The sequence below is a fragment of the Apteryx mantelli genome, chromosome 6 (assembly GCF_036417845.1).
Source record: "Apteryx mantelli isolate bAptMan1 chromosome 6, bAptMan1.hap1, whole genome shotgun sequence".
Lineage (NCBI taxonomy): Eukaryota > Metazoa > Chordata > Aves > Apterygiformes > Apterygidae > Apteryx > Apteryx mantelli.
The window spans coordinates 48,147,473-48,161,024 of NC_089983.1; the positions used below are offsets into that span (position 1 = coordinate 48,147,473).

The following is a 13,552-nucleotide window of genomic DNA, read 5'->3' on the forward strand; positions in this document are numbered from 1 at the left end:
TTTCGGTTTTGCATAGTACCTGGCAATTGCTGCTGGCTGAGTTAGGAAATAGAGACTTTCAGCTCCTTTTGCACAGCTTGAAGAAACGTTTCCTGCGCTAAAGGAGGTGGAGATGGCTGCGGGGAGAGTGGGAGGAGGCAGAATGAGGCTTCACTGAGGAGCGTAGACGGGTCTGGTGTTATTATACAGGTACTTTTAAAATACAGTACCTTACCGTTGTATGCTGTGACTTCTTGTTGCTCTCGTAATTCCGTCGTGCTTTTTCGTTTTGTAAACTATTAAGCCTAACGTGTTTCTGCTTAAATAAAGCTAACACTGCAGAAAGCTCTCTGATACCTATTAGTAAGCACCTTAACCCCAGTCTCACTTTTTGTCTGACAAATGAAAGAGTTTGGTTAGCATTGCCGTTCAAACCCAAAGAGGCCAAAAATAAATCGTCTGTCTGTTCCCTTTCCTCCCTTCTGAAAAACAAAAACTGCACCAAAACAGAGTTATGCTGTACCCTGGCACTTCCTTATTCAGTCCAAAAACATGTAACAGCTACTTAATGCAACAAAACAAAGGAAACTAAAGAATATATAATTTGATAATTAGGAAACAAAAAGCCTCTGCTGAGCAGCGTAGGGCGTATCAGGTTGCACACGCAGGCCAAGCCCAAGCCCCGCGTCCAGGTATCGCGTCCTCGATGCCGTCCCCTGGCTTGCTCTGCTGTTCCGAGGTGTATGAACCTGCCTGCAAATACTCTGTGCATCCTCAGAGAGCACATACCAATTTTAAATCAACTGTCCCAGGAAATGAGCACTGGTCTTAGTTGTGTGCAAAATGAAAACAGTCTGTGCCAGCACTCGCTGTGCCAATGCCAGCTAAAAAGAGAAAAGAGAGGAAAAATCACACTGATAGGTTTCAAGGTTCATAACCGTGCGTAAGTGCTATACTTGTAATTCAGAGTAATTTTTTCTCTGATGTAGCATTACATACAGTAACTGTTATATGCAGTGCCTTTGCAGTAATACAAAATATCTCAGATCCTGAATTGCTTGCTAAGCTTGCGGTGGTGTAGTTGCTAAAATGCAACCTGATGCAGTGTATTGCTGTTCAGCTTAACCTAGGATGATTCCATGAATGTCAAATAACTTAATGCCAGGGACAGTCGAAATACCTGCAAAACCTGATGTCAATAAACGTGACCCCACCTGCATCGCAGTATAGTATATTAAATTGTGTTGCTATAGTTTCAAAAAGCTTCATCGTGGTTTGAGGTTTAGAAAAGGGCTGCTCTGTAAGCTTGAGTAATTGCTTATTCCCTAATATTTGCACATAAAGCAAGTATTTTCAGCTTTCCGACTTGTGAGTGCCCAGGCTACCATTCGCGGTAGGGTTGCAACAAGTTCACTGTTTGCAGTAGGATCTTGTATTCGGATTAAAACAACAGGTAAAACTGATAAAGGAGAAAGGATAGGTTGGTTACTGTGCGCTGTCAAATTAACTCTACCTCAAAATGGCTTAATTGTATCAAGTGGGAAGAAATACCAATATAAGATAATTTGTACGTGGATATACCAGTAGTTCTTGCTGATAGGGAGGATGCTGTGCGGGTGAACTCATGGCTTTTTTATTTACTTGCGTTCTTTGGAAGAATAAACCAAAAGTTTGCTTGAAGAAGCTTGTTTTAAACTGTTCGTTGTTACCTGCTGCCTAAAATCCTTGCATGTGCCAAAAGAGAAACTGTATTTGCCTTGGTAGGCCTAGTTGGGCTGGCCTGCAGCGGTTAGACGCAAGCGTCCTGAATGTTTCTGTTTACTACAGGCTTGCGGATGTTTAGGGGAAATCCTTCGCTTGGGTAAATGTACACTGCTTTGTGTTTCTAGCGTGCCTAAGCCCTCTTGCGCAAGAGGAGGCTCCAGCTGCGTAAGTAGCTTCTGAATTTGATGGATTAACAGAGGAGATGTTTGTTGTTCAAAAAGTATATAATTCGGAAGTCTGCATCTGGTTTGCGTTGGCTATTTGAAACTCTGCTTAAAAACGATTTCGCTACTTGAGTTTGCAGGATTCTGACTTTTTTGGTGATGTCCATTTGCCATTGTATGTCCTGGTTAGATATTTTACATTATAATGACACATTTGCATGCTAATTTTAATAGCGATTGCGTTGGTACTTTACAAGTATTTCTGGCTTATTTCCTATATCTCTTCTTAAAGTCTTGTTTTGTGTGTAATTTGAGTCACTGTCTCTAGCACTGAAACTTCTAGATAAGATATGTGTTACTAAAAGTATTCAAGAAACAGCTGTCAAAAAGCTTGTAGCTACTGGAACTGAGGAACGAATTACACACCGTTACTCATACCTGCTGGCTCTCAGTGGCCAAAAGACTGTACTGACAAATTCATTTAAAATGTTAGGAAGCCACTAGAAATTACAGACACTGTAAAGCAGAGAACTCTTCAGTTACGAAGAAAGTTAGGATGTAATTTTACTTGAACTTAAGCCAAACAGCAGTTTCTACTGCTGCTTTCTTTTCTGGCCACGGTTCCCCCATCGGTGCCCCTTCCTTCTGCTTCCGCGCGGCTTGCAGAGCCGCGGGGGTGCTGGCCGGGAGGCTCCGCGGCCGCAAGGGCACCGCGCGCGCGCGCGCTTCGGAGGTCCGCGTGTGCGTGTGCGCTTGCCGGCTGCTTCCCTGAGCCGTTCGTCACCCGGGGCGGTTTCAGAAGCCCGCGGGAGCCGTGCTGGAGCGAGGAGAGGGTGGCTCAGGAGTGGGAATGAGACGTGGAGCCATGGCTGTCTCCATACTCTTTCAAAGTCATATCATCATAAATACGTGCTAAGCTATGGTCTAAGACGTATTTTGGGATGATTAGGTAAAGGTTAGGAAACATTCCTTATATATTTCCTCTTATATAATGTGACGGTTAAATATTTTGTGTAACTATTTAAAACCTTGCCGCTTTAACAACTGGTATGTTAAACTAGCCATATGAGGTTGTAAAGGTCTTAGCTCGCTGGGAATTAAAGGTATTCTCACCTACCTGTTTGCAGGCTGTCTTGATATTAAAAAAAAAAATCCTTGTTGCCCAAACTTTAAATGTTTTCATCTGTTCTCTGAAATTGAGCAGTAGCTAAAATAGATATTTCCTAATGCACTAGAGCACACTTCCATTTCCTTCAGTATCTTAATTTTGCACCTTTATGTATGATCATGTTTTTACTGACACCCTGTGATTACAATAAGATAAGATTGCAAGTCTTTAGTTCCTCGAGTGAAGATCCTGTTCATTATACTTTTTGATCATCTTGTTAATCCCAAGTGAGGATGAAGGAGTAGAATTTTAAATGACTTTTTTAGGTCCCAACTTTTGTTTCGGTGTGTTTGTCATGTTTCCATTTTGGCATGTTCAAAAAAGCTAACTAAAAATTTCTCCTTGGGCATAACCAGGACTACTTACTGGCATCCTTCACAAGATATTTTTAAAATCTAATTAGATTATATTCAATTACTTCTAGCAATGAGTAATCTTTTGAAGGCAGTGGAACCACTCGGTTGCTTTAAATGAGGCACGCGCCTAATTAGTTTGGATCAGTTTTTAGTAGTTAGAGCTCCGAACTAGTGAGCTGCGGGGAGGCTGCGCCGGTGCCAGCTTGGACGCGTTGTGGAGGAGGCAAGAAGGGCGCCACACGGCGTTCGCTTCCCGACCTCGGCGCTTTGCCTTTGCTGGCGACGGCGACGGGCCGTAGGGTCCCGCGGGCGGCTTCGGTCGCCCGCAGTCGCGCACCGCGCTCCCGCTGCGGCTGGCCAGAGCCGGGTGAGTCTACGTTAAGGTGAAGAGTCGCTTTGGCCCTTTGGCTCCAGCTCGCTGTTAATATCTCAGTGCTTGCTTCGAATAGAAATCTTTTTATCTACCGGATTAGTAGCTGCTCGGGGATCTGATTGCCCCATCAATTTCAATCTAGCGTAATGCGGTAGGAATTTCAGGTTTTTCTCGTTGAATGGATGTTCAGTGATTTATTTTTTTTTTGTCGGCTGGCAGCTCCCCTTAACTCCTTCCGCTCAGGCGCCCTGCTTCTGCCTTGGAGACCTTTGCAAGCTGAGAAGGGCAGTCCAAAATGCAGAGTCACGAACTTTATTTCATGTTACCTAAATCCAGGTAGGGCAAAAACGTGCTAAAAAGGGAGTAAATGGGAAGCTTACAGTGTGATTTCTGCGAAGAAGGAAAAAAATGTATTCGTTAAATTTGGCCACTTGACACTGTGTCGTTCGCTACTGTTAGATCCATACAAAATTGCAAAGCTATGCAGCTGTTATACTTGCATTTTTTAATTACTAAATTAAGAAAACTTGCAAAGCAATTAGAAGTGTTTAATTTCTTGTTAACAACTGGAAGACTTAAGTCTTTCCTGTCATGTGTTAGAAATTTCTTTGGCTTGACAGTTGTTTTTGGTGGCAGAGCAAATTTTACATAGAATTTGTAATCAAAACCAAACCAAGGTATAACCAGTTATCTGTTAACTGCTGCTAAAAGTAATGGTTTGGGATCCTTTTTCTCCGCGTGCTCTGCTGATGTGAAGAGCTGGCTGACCTGAAGCTAGTAAAATTCATTAGTTCAGTTGCTGTAGCACAGGAAACTTGCATTTTTCTTGGTCTCTGTATGACAGCATTAATGTAGCCGTTCACTGAATTGCTTTCTGAAGAAGTTTTTACAAGCAAAGAACCTAATGCACCTTTTATTTTGAATTTACATTGTAGATTTTGGAGTATAACAAGCTTGTAGAAAATATGTTAAATTTGTGATTTTGATGGATTCTTTTTTTCTTGTATAAAAATAGCTTATCTTTCCTTTATCCTTCAATGTATGTTTTTGTATGTCCTTTGTAAAAATCCATTTTACTTTCTCTTATTGTTGTTTTACTGTCAAATACCTTGACAGCTTTAAATGCTTGCTTTTACTACCATCCCCTTTCTCTTGCCTTATGTGGGATAAAATACTGCATCTGTTTTCAGTAGGTGGGGCTTTTTTTCCAAGGCAATTCTTTCTATTTTTGTTTTTATCCCCTTCCCCCAGAAGTTATTCAGTTGTCTCAGTAAAGCAAAGAGATAGTAAATTTATGATACTGTGCGATACGGCTTTCTGAAAATTTATTATAACTTTATTATGAAATGTATTTTTCCTCTGGTTTTTCATTTGCTGTATGAATAGCTGACACCTCATAATGCATCAGCACCTCTAACTGTTAGCTTGGGAATCTGCCTTGTTCTTTCTCGTTGGTGAATTGCTCAGAGTAAAAAGAATATGAATTTTTTTTTATTTGATAAAAATTATCATTACTGTTTTACATAATAAAAGCAGAAAACCAGACCAATAAACCAGTTACATGCCTCTGTCCACTCATTATTCTTGAGCATGTAATTTAAATGTATAAATCTGTATTACAAAATACTGTATTAAAATGGGAATTGGAAAATGCAGAGCTTTTTATTTGTAGCGGTCTGCAAATTAAAAAAAAAGAAAAGCTGAAACGCGTGGCGTTGCCGAAGAGCTGGCTCCGTGCGCGGAGGGGCCGGAGGGCCGTTTGCGTGGCGCCGCGGCAGCGACGCCGCTGCTGCGCGATGGCGAACTGTGCTGCAAAGGTTCCCGTTGCCTCTCCTGTAGCTTCACGCCCGTTTGCTTGCTTTGAGTATTGCCGCTGTTGAGTATCTTTGTTGGGGTATTGAATAAATACCTGCGAGTTAATCGCTTTCTGACATCGGGTGACTTGTGACTGACTCGTGCTAGGGGACATTGAGTAAAATGCTTTTTCTATGCTGGCTGTAGCTAGAACTGCAATCATCTCCAAAGAACTTGAATTTTTTCCCATTACAAACCGCTGGGATGAGACAGCCTTCCCAACAGCGAGAGTGGAGCGGTGTGACAGAAAACACCGTGATAACGACGTCCCAAAGTGCTCTAATGGCACTCTCCAGAAGGAAAACCTGGCTTCCCTAGAGCCCTTATGTCAGTCCTTGCAACCTCTTAGTTCGCTGAGTAGGGCATCAGATGGCATATCTATATAGCATGTTTCCTAAATATGCTTGGTTTTACTCGTCCGGATTTTTGTGAAGTCGGGAAAACCAAGCAGTGCCCCGGGCTCAGTCTGCTGTTCAAACTGTTAGGCGTCACGCTGCGAAACCAGATGCGCCTAAATACGTGGTAAACCGTCCTGGAGAACAGCAACCAGACGTTGTCTACACAGTTCCCTTAGGCAAGCGAGATGAAATCCTGACCTAAAACAGCACATAGCCAGCACCGTCTTGAGACTTTGCTCTACTTTTGCTGCACTTAACTAGCAGTTTAGTCGTCTGCTTCTGAAGAAAGTGTGTCCTACCTCTGTTGCCGCGTGCCGCCATAGCAGTTGTGTGGACTTGGTTGAACCCCCACGGAAGCAGATGACGAAACTACGTTTGCCTTCAGCGGACGTAGGCTTAGATTTTTCCCCGTGCATTTCCATTTGTCTCTTTTTCAGGCTTACCGCAGGGGTGAGTCGCTCTTCAGATGGATACGCTGAAGAGACGTGCTTTCTGGTCTCTCCTTTGTCATTTGCTTGAAAATACTTTGTCATGTGACTGAAATCTCATTTCCAGGGAAGTGGTTCTTAATTTTGCCTGGGAGATGGATATGCTTCTGGTCACGTATGAGGGTTTGAGGGAGTAGGGCTGCTGGAGTAATTCGTCCAGCCTGCAGTCTGATCTGGGGGAGAACAGCTCTTCAGTGCCAACCCTGGAAAGAAGTAGGGAGTAGGTGTACATTAGGAGGACTGTCTTTATTTTTTCTTTACAGGCACAAAATACCAGCTTATTTATTTGTCCATTTTTAGATTCTTTTCTGAAAAAGCCTAATGTGAATAGAAATGCTTTCATATCCATCAGTCGCTTAATCTAGCCCACGGCTGTGCCTCTTACTGATGGTCTTCACCAGCTACAGCTCTCCCTAGTCAATCCGGGAGCTGGGAATTCTGTTTCCCGTTAGCGCTAACATCATCAAACGCATCCCTCAAGGAAGGGTGCATGCTTTCCTTACCATGTTCCTCTAAATGAGATGAGGCAGCTGAAAAAAAAATACATTGGGCCAAGCTTTCCCTGATGAGACCCCATAGAGAATTACTAGAGAAATGGAGAAATGAAGTATAGGATTGGAACTGAGGTAGAGATACAGAAATGGAAAGGAGTGAAGAAAGTTAGGAGGGGGCTGGGAGAATAACTGAAGGCCTGGCAAGAAGGCAAAGATGCTTTTGGATGGAACTGATTGCAGAATAAAGGGGTGTTTGGGGTCTGGGAAAGGGGTGAATCCAGGAGAAAATCGGATGGGGGAACAGGAGCAAGAGAGAGCGAGTTAAGATGATGTCGGGCAATATGTTACCATGTGCAGGAAAGGATTTGAGCAGGATATGAGGAAGTTTCAGGATTATAGTAAGTGCAGATTATCCACATGATATATGTGTGGGATTAGATCCAAGAGCAAAATTGTGGTGAGGAGGAGAAAAAGCGGAGGAGCAAGAAGAGTTGCAGGTGAGAGTCAGGAATCAACTTTGCAGAAGAAGCCTTCAAGGCAGCACAGCTGCTTCTCCCAGCGGGGGGAGAACGTGATTCGTGCACAAGTATTTGTGCTTTACTCCTATGTCAAAAAATAAATTAGAGGAATTGAGGTGTAGCCAGTAGGCTTGGCAATTTCTGTATGCATCCCTTAGTCACATACTTGAGAACATGGTTTTCATGGCCTCTCCAAGAGGGAATTCCCCCAAACTGAAACTGAAAGGATTCTGGCAAGTTTGCTAGGATGGCTGTTGACTTTCTGAGGGCAATTTAGGGTCTGCACACTTAGGAATGGCTTTCTCATTGACCTTAGGATGTTTCTGTGCATTGTAATCATCAGGTGTCATCAAAGCAGTTCTCTATGGGTAATAAATTGTGTATTTTTCCTTGAGTAGTTATCAGATTAAATTGATATTTTCATCTACTATTGCCAGTTTTCTGTGCCGTTTTGTTTCTCTTGGGTTTTCTCTTGGATTTTTTATATTTCCCAATGTATGGGTTGGACTTCAAAATGTCATTTTGGAAAAATTCAGCTTTATCAAATTCTACAGCAAGCATTACAAGCACCGTATTGACCATAACGATACCCCCCCCCATGTATGTGTATGTATATATGTGTATGTATGTGTGTGTGTATATGTGTGTATATATATATATATATATCAGTAATTGCCCAAGATCACCATTAAGCTTTCAAATTAGTAAATTCATTAAGATCTCATGAGGTCTTAAATATGTTTATATACTAGCTATTGTGGTCCTGTGGTCTTTTTCTCATCTCTGCCCTTCTCACAAACTTATTACTTAACTGTATTTAATACAGAGTAAAAATGATGGATAACAGAGTATTTAACAGTGACTTCAGAAAACCCTTGCAACAAAGAAGCCAGTTTTCTTACCCTTTTAAGAGGATGGATATGTTTTTCCCCAATGATATTTGGGACATTTGTTATTAAAAGAAGCTTAATAATATTTAACTTGTCTGTCTGGTCTTCACGCCATTTCCAAAAAATGGTATATATTTCTAAAACTCAGGGAAATGTGTAATGATAGTACCATGATACTTTGAAGTACCTTAAAAACAAACTTCATAAAATCTAATGGAAGCTTTCTAAAAAAAATTAACTTGATCATGGGCTAAATTTTTAGAGGATTTTTAATTTTTAGAGAATTTTTATCTCTATTTATGAATTAATAAGGTGGGTTTTTTAAGGTAATAGAACAGAGATTCAAATAGTAGGGCATTTTATAAAAATACATGCTCAGTAGTGATCCAGTGTGAATTATACTAAACTCAGCGGGAAACCATCTATTAACCTTAGCAAGAATAGAATTAAAATTCCGGAAACCGCATTCTGCATTAGGAGTCGTCTGCCAGGGGATTACTAAAATACCATCCCGATACTTTATGAATGAACTGGACAATTAGTAGTACTAATTAGCAGTGCCGTCGGTTCGAAAGCAGTACATAGAAGCAGCAAACTGCCGGCAGGTCGCTGGTGACGGAGGCGGCTAGCAGGGGACAGCGTGCGAGGGGCTAGGCAGCGAGGTGGAATTCCTTCCCGCCGGGAATTTGTCTTGGACCTTCTCAGCCTGTTCGGTTTCAGGCAGGGACAGCTGGCGTTACAGAGACTGTTCAGGTTTTTGCGAAGCGTCACGAAATTTAGCAGCTTTTAAAGCATCGAAGAGGTATTAAGTAATGAAATCTAGTACTGCGTGTGTGGTGGGTTTGGTTGTCATTTTACTGGGAGGTTGAAATCTTATGGCCAGTGTGGAAAGGATGAATATTACAGTGCCGAAGTTAGTCACAACAGCGAATAAGCAAAGAGCGAAAATCGACACGTTAAAAACATTGGCACCAAAGTCACTGGTGGTGAATAACGCTTCCTGAACGTCCTCAAGGTACTTCTTCCTCTTTCAAAGGCTTCGTGGTCAGGAAAGGACTGTGGGGCAGCCGACGGCGGGGGAGTTGGTTGGTTGGTTGGTTTGCAACTTGGCTTCCTTAAGAGTTTCTAGTTAACTCATACCTGCGCCGTAACAACTGAAGAAACATTCATAGATGCTGTTGTCCATTTACAGTGAACAAAAAAGCTGATTCTTTTCTCCGTGAACTTCAGATGTACAATGTAATATTTCAAACTTAGGTGAAAACCGATTTCTCTGCCTTCAGCTTTGGTTGCAGTCCGAGTCTGAGGAAAAGTCGTCATCTTCTTGAAGAAAGCGTCCATAGTGGAAGCCGGTCAGGCCCTGAGTCCTTTCACCGTCAACTCTGACGGCTGCGTTTGGCCTGCTCAGAAAGAACAAGAGTTGAAGAGACGCAAGAATTGCCAGTTCTGGGTAACTCTGCCAAGAATATTTAAATAAGAAATAGCACAGTTCGGAAAAGTTTACATTGTCTCCTTGTTGGAGGATCTAATTTTAAACAGTGGCACAATATCATGTCTAAAAGAAGACACCTTATCCAATGATTATGTATCATTAAGAAAAATATAAACTGTAAGTGCACGTGCCAAATTTAATTTCTTCTTTCCTTATGAGTTAGAGGCTTTGGATAAGAAATTCAGCTTAAAGTCCAGGTATCCTTTTTTCCCTGTTACTTATGCTGCTGGTGGATTTATCCATGGAACGTAGGCGAAGTGTGAACTTCTCCTTTATACAGTTTGTAAATAGCCGTCGGAGACTTTGTTCCTGCAGGTCAAATAAATTACCACGTCCAAGAGAAGTAAAAAGTCATAATCCAGGGCTACTGATCCCCACGCAAAGTTCTCTGTGGTAGTTCCCGATGTCAAGCCATGGTGCCAAAGTTGTGCACAAAATCTTTATTATCGTTTGTGGGGAAGAGAGGGAATGTGTACGCTTGCTGAGAATGGAAACAGCATCGAGATCGACAGGAAGCTTTTTTTTGTCTAAAAAAAAGCGTTTGACTTTTAGCAAGTTTTGTTATGGATTTTTTTGTTGGTAGCGGACACCTGAGTTTGCAGTTGGGTCAGTGTGGACCCCTTGGGTGGGAAGAGGTTTGTGTTTCTCTCTTCTACTGAGAGTATTTTGTCAAATGTGTTCGCTTTGGGGTATTTTTATTTTGTATATTATGGCTTTACATTAGCCATACAAAGGGGGAAGTCCTCTCAGGAGAGTGACTTGTATTCTACCGCGAGCTGCCTATTGCACCTTTGGAATACAACTACATCTCCAATATGGGCAAACACAGAAATAAAGTCAGTTATTCTGTTACTTTAAAGTAGTAACCACTGAATAAAAAACATCTTGATTAATTCATTCTTTTGTATCTCTAACAAATGTTGTTTAAAAAGGGAGAAGGGGGCGGGGAGACAAACTGGCATTATCCACAGCTAAAAGCATTTGTTTATCATCTCAGTTCTCATCAGTTCCAGAGTTATCTCTATATTAAATTAAAGATCAGTGAAGGAGAAAAGTAGATTGCATTTCCATTGCTTATATTTTGAACTAGAAAACAGAAATGCATATACAACAGGTATGCAACAAAGCTAATGGAAATAAATCACAAGTTTTAAATATGCTGTTACAAATGAATGAAAAAAATTTAAATTATTAATTAATTTTTAGTTATGAAATCTTTTTGCAAAACCAAAATAAATTGAAATATATGATTATTTGAGAGAACCTTCAATTCTCACACCTTATAAGTATAAATCTCGAGTATTAACTGCGTCAAAATCCAAGAACAAGGAAGCAGAAAACATACTACTGTTTAATGTACAGAATACAGGCCAATGCTTGCCATAGCAACCAGCAGTTAGGTCCGATGAGTGCTGTGGTACGTGGACCTGCACTGTGCTTACCTCTTTATTACCCAAGGTTGTGCATGGCAGTGATTTTCTTTATAGTTTGGAACTGATCTATTTGTCAATTTGATTGTTTTCATTCAGTTTTTAAATCGCTGGGTGGAGACTGCATGTATGGTGTTTCTGAACGGTAACATGCACCTATGCTATCCAAACCAAGGCTTTTTATAAAATAAAAGTCTTTTCATATTTGTAAGATATATATTATCAGTACTTGTCACTTTATGAAAGTATCAGATTTGTAGGGTTTATAGGATTGCAGCTATTGACTAAATTGATGTCTCTGATTTTCTCCTTTTGCAAATTAAAAATCCATTTCTTTTTTTATGTAACTGCAGATAAAACAACTATGTAGTATCCCCCTTACATCCTCTCTATACAAAGCTACATCTACTCACATGACAGTTACCAAGTCTGTGAGAAATGTTATTATGTTATCATCAGATATATATCATATACATAAAACAAACATGTTAGTGTGTTAGCCTTATAGCTAATCTTTAAGCTCCTCTAAAAGACCTATATTTTAATAGTGTATTTTTTAGCTTTAAATTTTTTTTTTTTGCATTGTTAGGCCCTTAAATACATTTTTTAAGTTATTATAGTAATGTGGCTATGGTATAAAAGAATCGTACAGTTCTGAAAGGCCATACATGCATGCAAAGGTAGTCTGGGAAGGCAGAAATTTTTTTTTTTCTTGCTTTCCTATATCATCTGTTATGTTTTAACTTCATTTTCTCCAGATACTATGTCTAGGAACTTTTAGGATAATGTATGTCAGTTTTAATCAGTAAGAAACAGGATTATGCATTTCCAGCAGCTTTATGAAGACTTTAATCAGGTAACTCAGAACAGATTTTAAGACATACCCTAACTACTCTTAGGTATTACGGCAGTTAAAATTTAGAATTAGGATCATACATTTTGACTGTGTGGATAGCTAAATACTACTTTTATTTAAACAGTGAAATAATATACTGAAGTCTGCCTATGAAAACGGGGGAAGGAGAAGGTATTTTCCATCGTATGCTATTCTGAAATAAAATGAATGAACCAACTGATACTGCATTTCCCCAAGCACGTTAAACTGGTGTAAGGCAAATGCGCTGCTGAAAGAGCAGGTCCCGCTTTGGGTTATTCATCCCGGCATGTGTGCCGTTGCTTCCTAAGCGCATAGCCTGGCACAAGCCTTCCTCCAGCCGTGCGGATTAGGGAGCTGATCTAGGTTAAAGCTAATCCGGTAGAAATGCACAAATGGGCTCCGTGTCTGGTTCACCAGGCGGTGGGACCGGGGTGGCCTCTGCAAAGAGAGGGAGCAGCCGGGAGCAAGGGGAGGGAGGATGGAGCCCTGGCAGAGAAGGACTGGGTTATGCCACCATGTCATGGTTAAGGCTCTACGTGTTGGGCATTTCCTGCCCAAGTTCCAGAAAATGAAGAAGGAAGGGAAAATGCTGGGGTCCTCAGAGTTTTCAGGCTTTCTGCTGTGGAGCTAACAGAGCCCTGAATTAAGCCAGATCTTCTAGACTTACCAAGGTTCCAGATCTACACTGGGAAAGCTAAAAATCTGACGATCCCTCTAGTTTGTCCAATAATAATCGTACAAAGGTATTTTTGGCAACTATTTATGCTGATTATGGGAATAAATAAAATAAATATAGAAATAAATAAATAAATGCAAGGCCCTGCTGAAGCAGAGTTCACAATTTTCATTCACACATTCAATTCACAGAATTATCTGTAGCTGTGTTTCTTTTAGGAAAAAAAATCACTTAAGCTACTTTTCTATTTAAGCTTTTTTTGGTAAAAGTGTGAAAGCATCATTATAATGTATTTCCATGTGTGAGTATATGTAAATGATAATGGTGGGGGGTTGAGTATGCTCAGTACTATCATCACAGGGCCAAAACTGTTAAAATGCTTACAGTTCTAAAATCTGCTTTCATAAGTATCTAAGCTACTTTGCATTGCTCATGTTAATTTTTATATATTGGGGGGGTATACATATAATTATATGTAAGTAACAAGCACTGGGCATCTTTTTGATGATTTTAATTCTTTGAAGTTTTATGGTAGTTCTTCTCAAGAATATCTGAATAAAAAGGTCAGTTTTCCTTATTCTCCAAATATGTAGGCTCTATTTTTATAGTTTTAAATTCTGTGAAAATTGCA

At 40.6% G+C, this 13,552-nt stretch overlaps 1 protein-coding gene across 7 annotated transcripts in view; it reads left to right on the forward strand.

The window, feature by feature from the left end:
• Positions 1-13,552, forward strand: part of MBD5 (methyl-CpG binding domain protein 5) — a 145,000-nt gene that overhangs the window by 64,496 nt on the left and 66,952 nt on the right. Inside the window, exon 3 of one of the 7 annotated variants that reach the window (XM_067299418.1) lies at positions 9,730-9,896. The exons of the other annotated variants lie outside the window; for them this stretch is intronic. The gene's annotated coding sequence lies outside the window, so the exon portion shown is untranslated. The remainder of the gene's footprint in view (positions 1-9,729; positions 9,897-13,552) is intronic. 7 annotated transcript variants of the gene reach the window in all.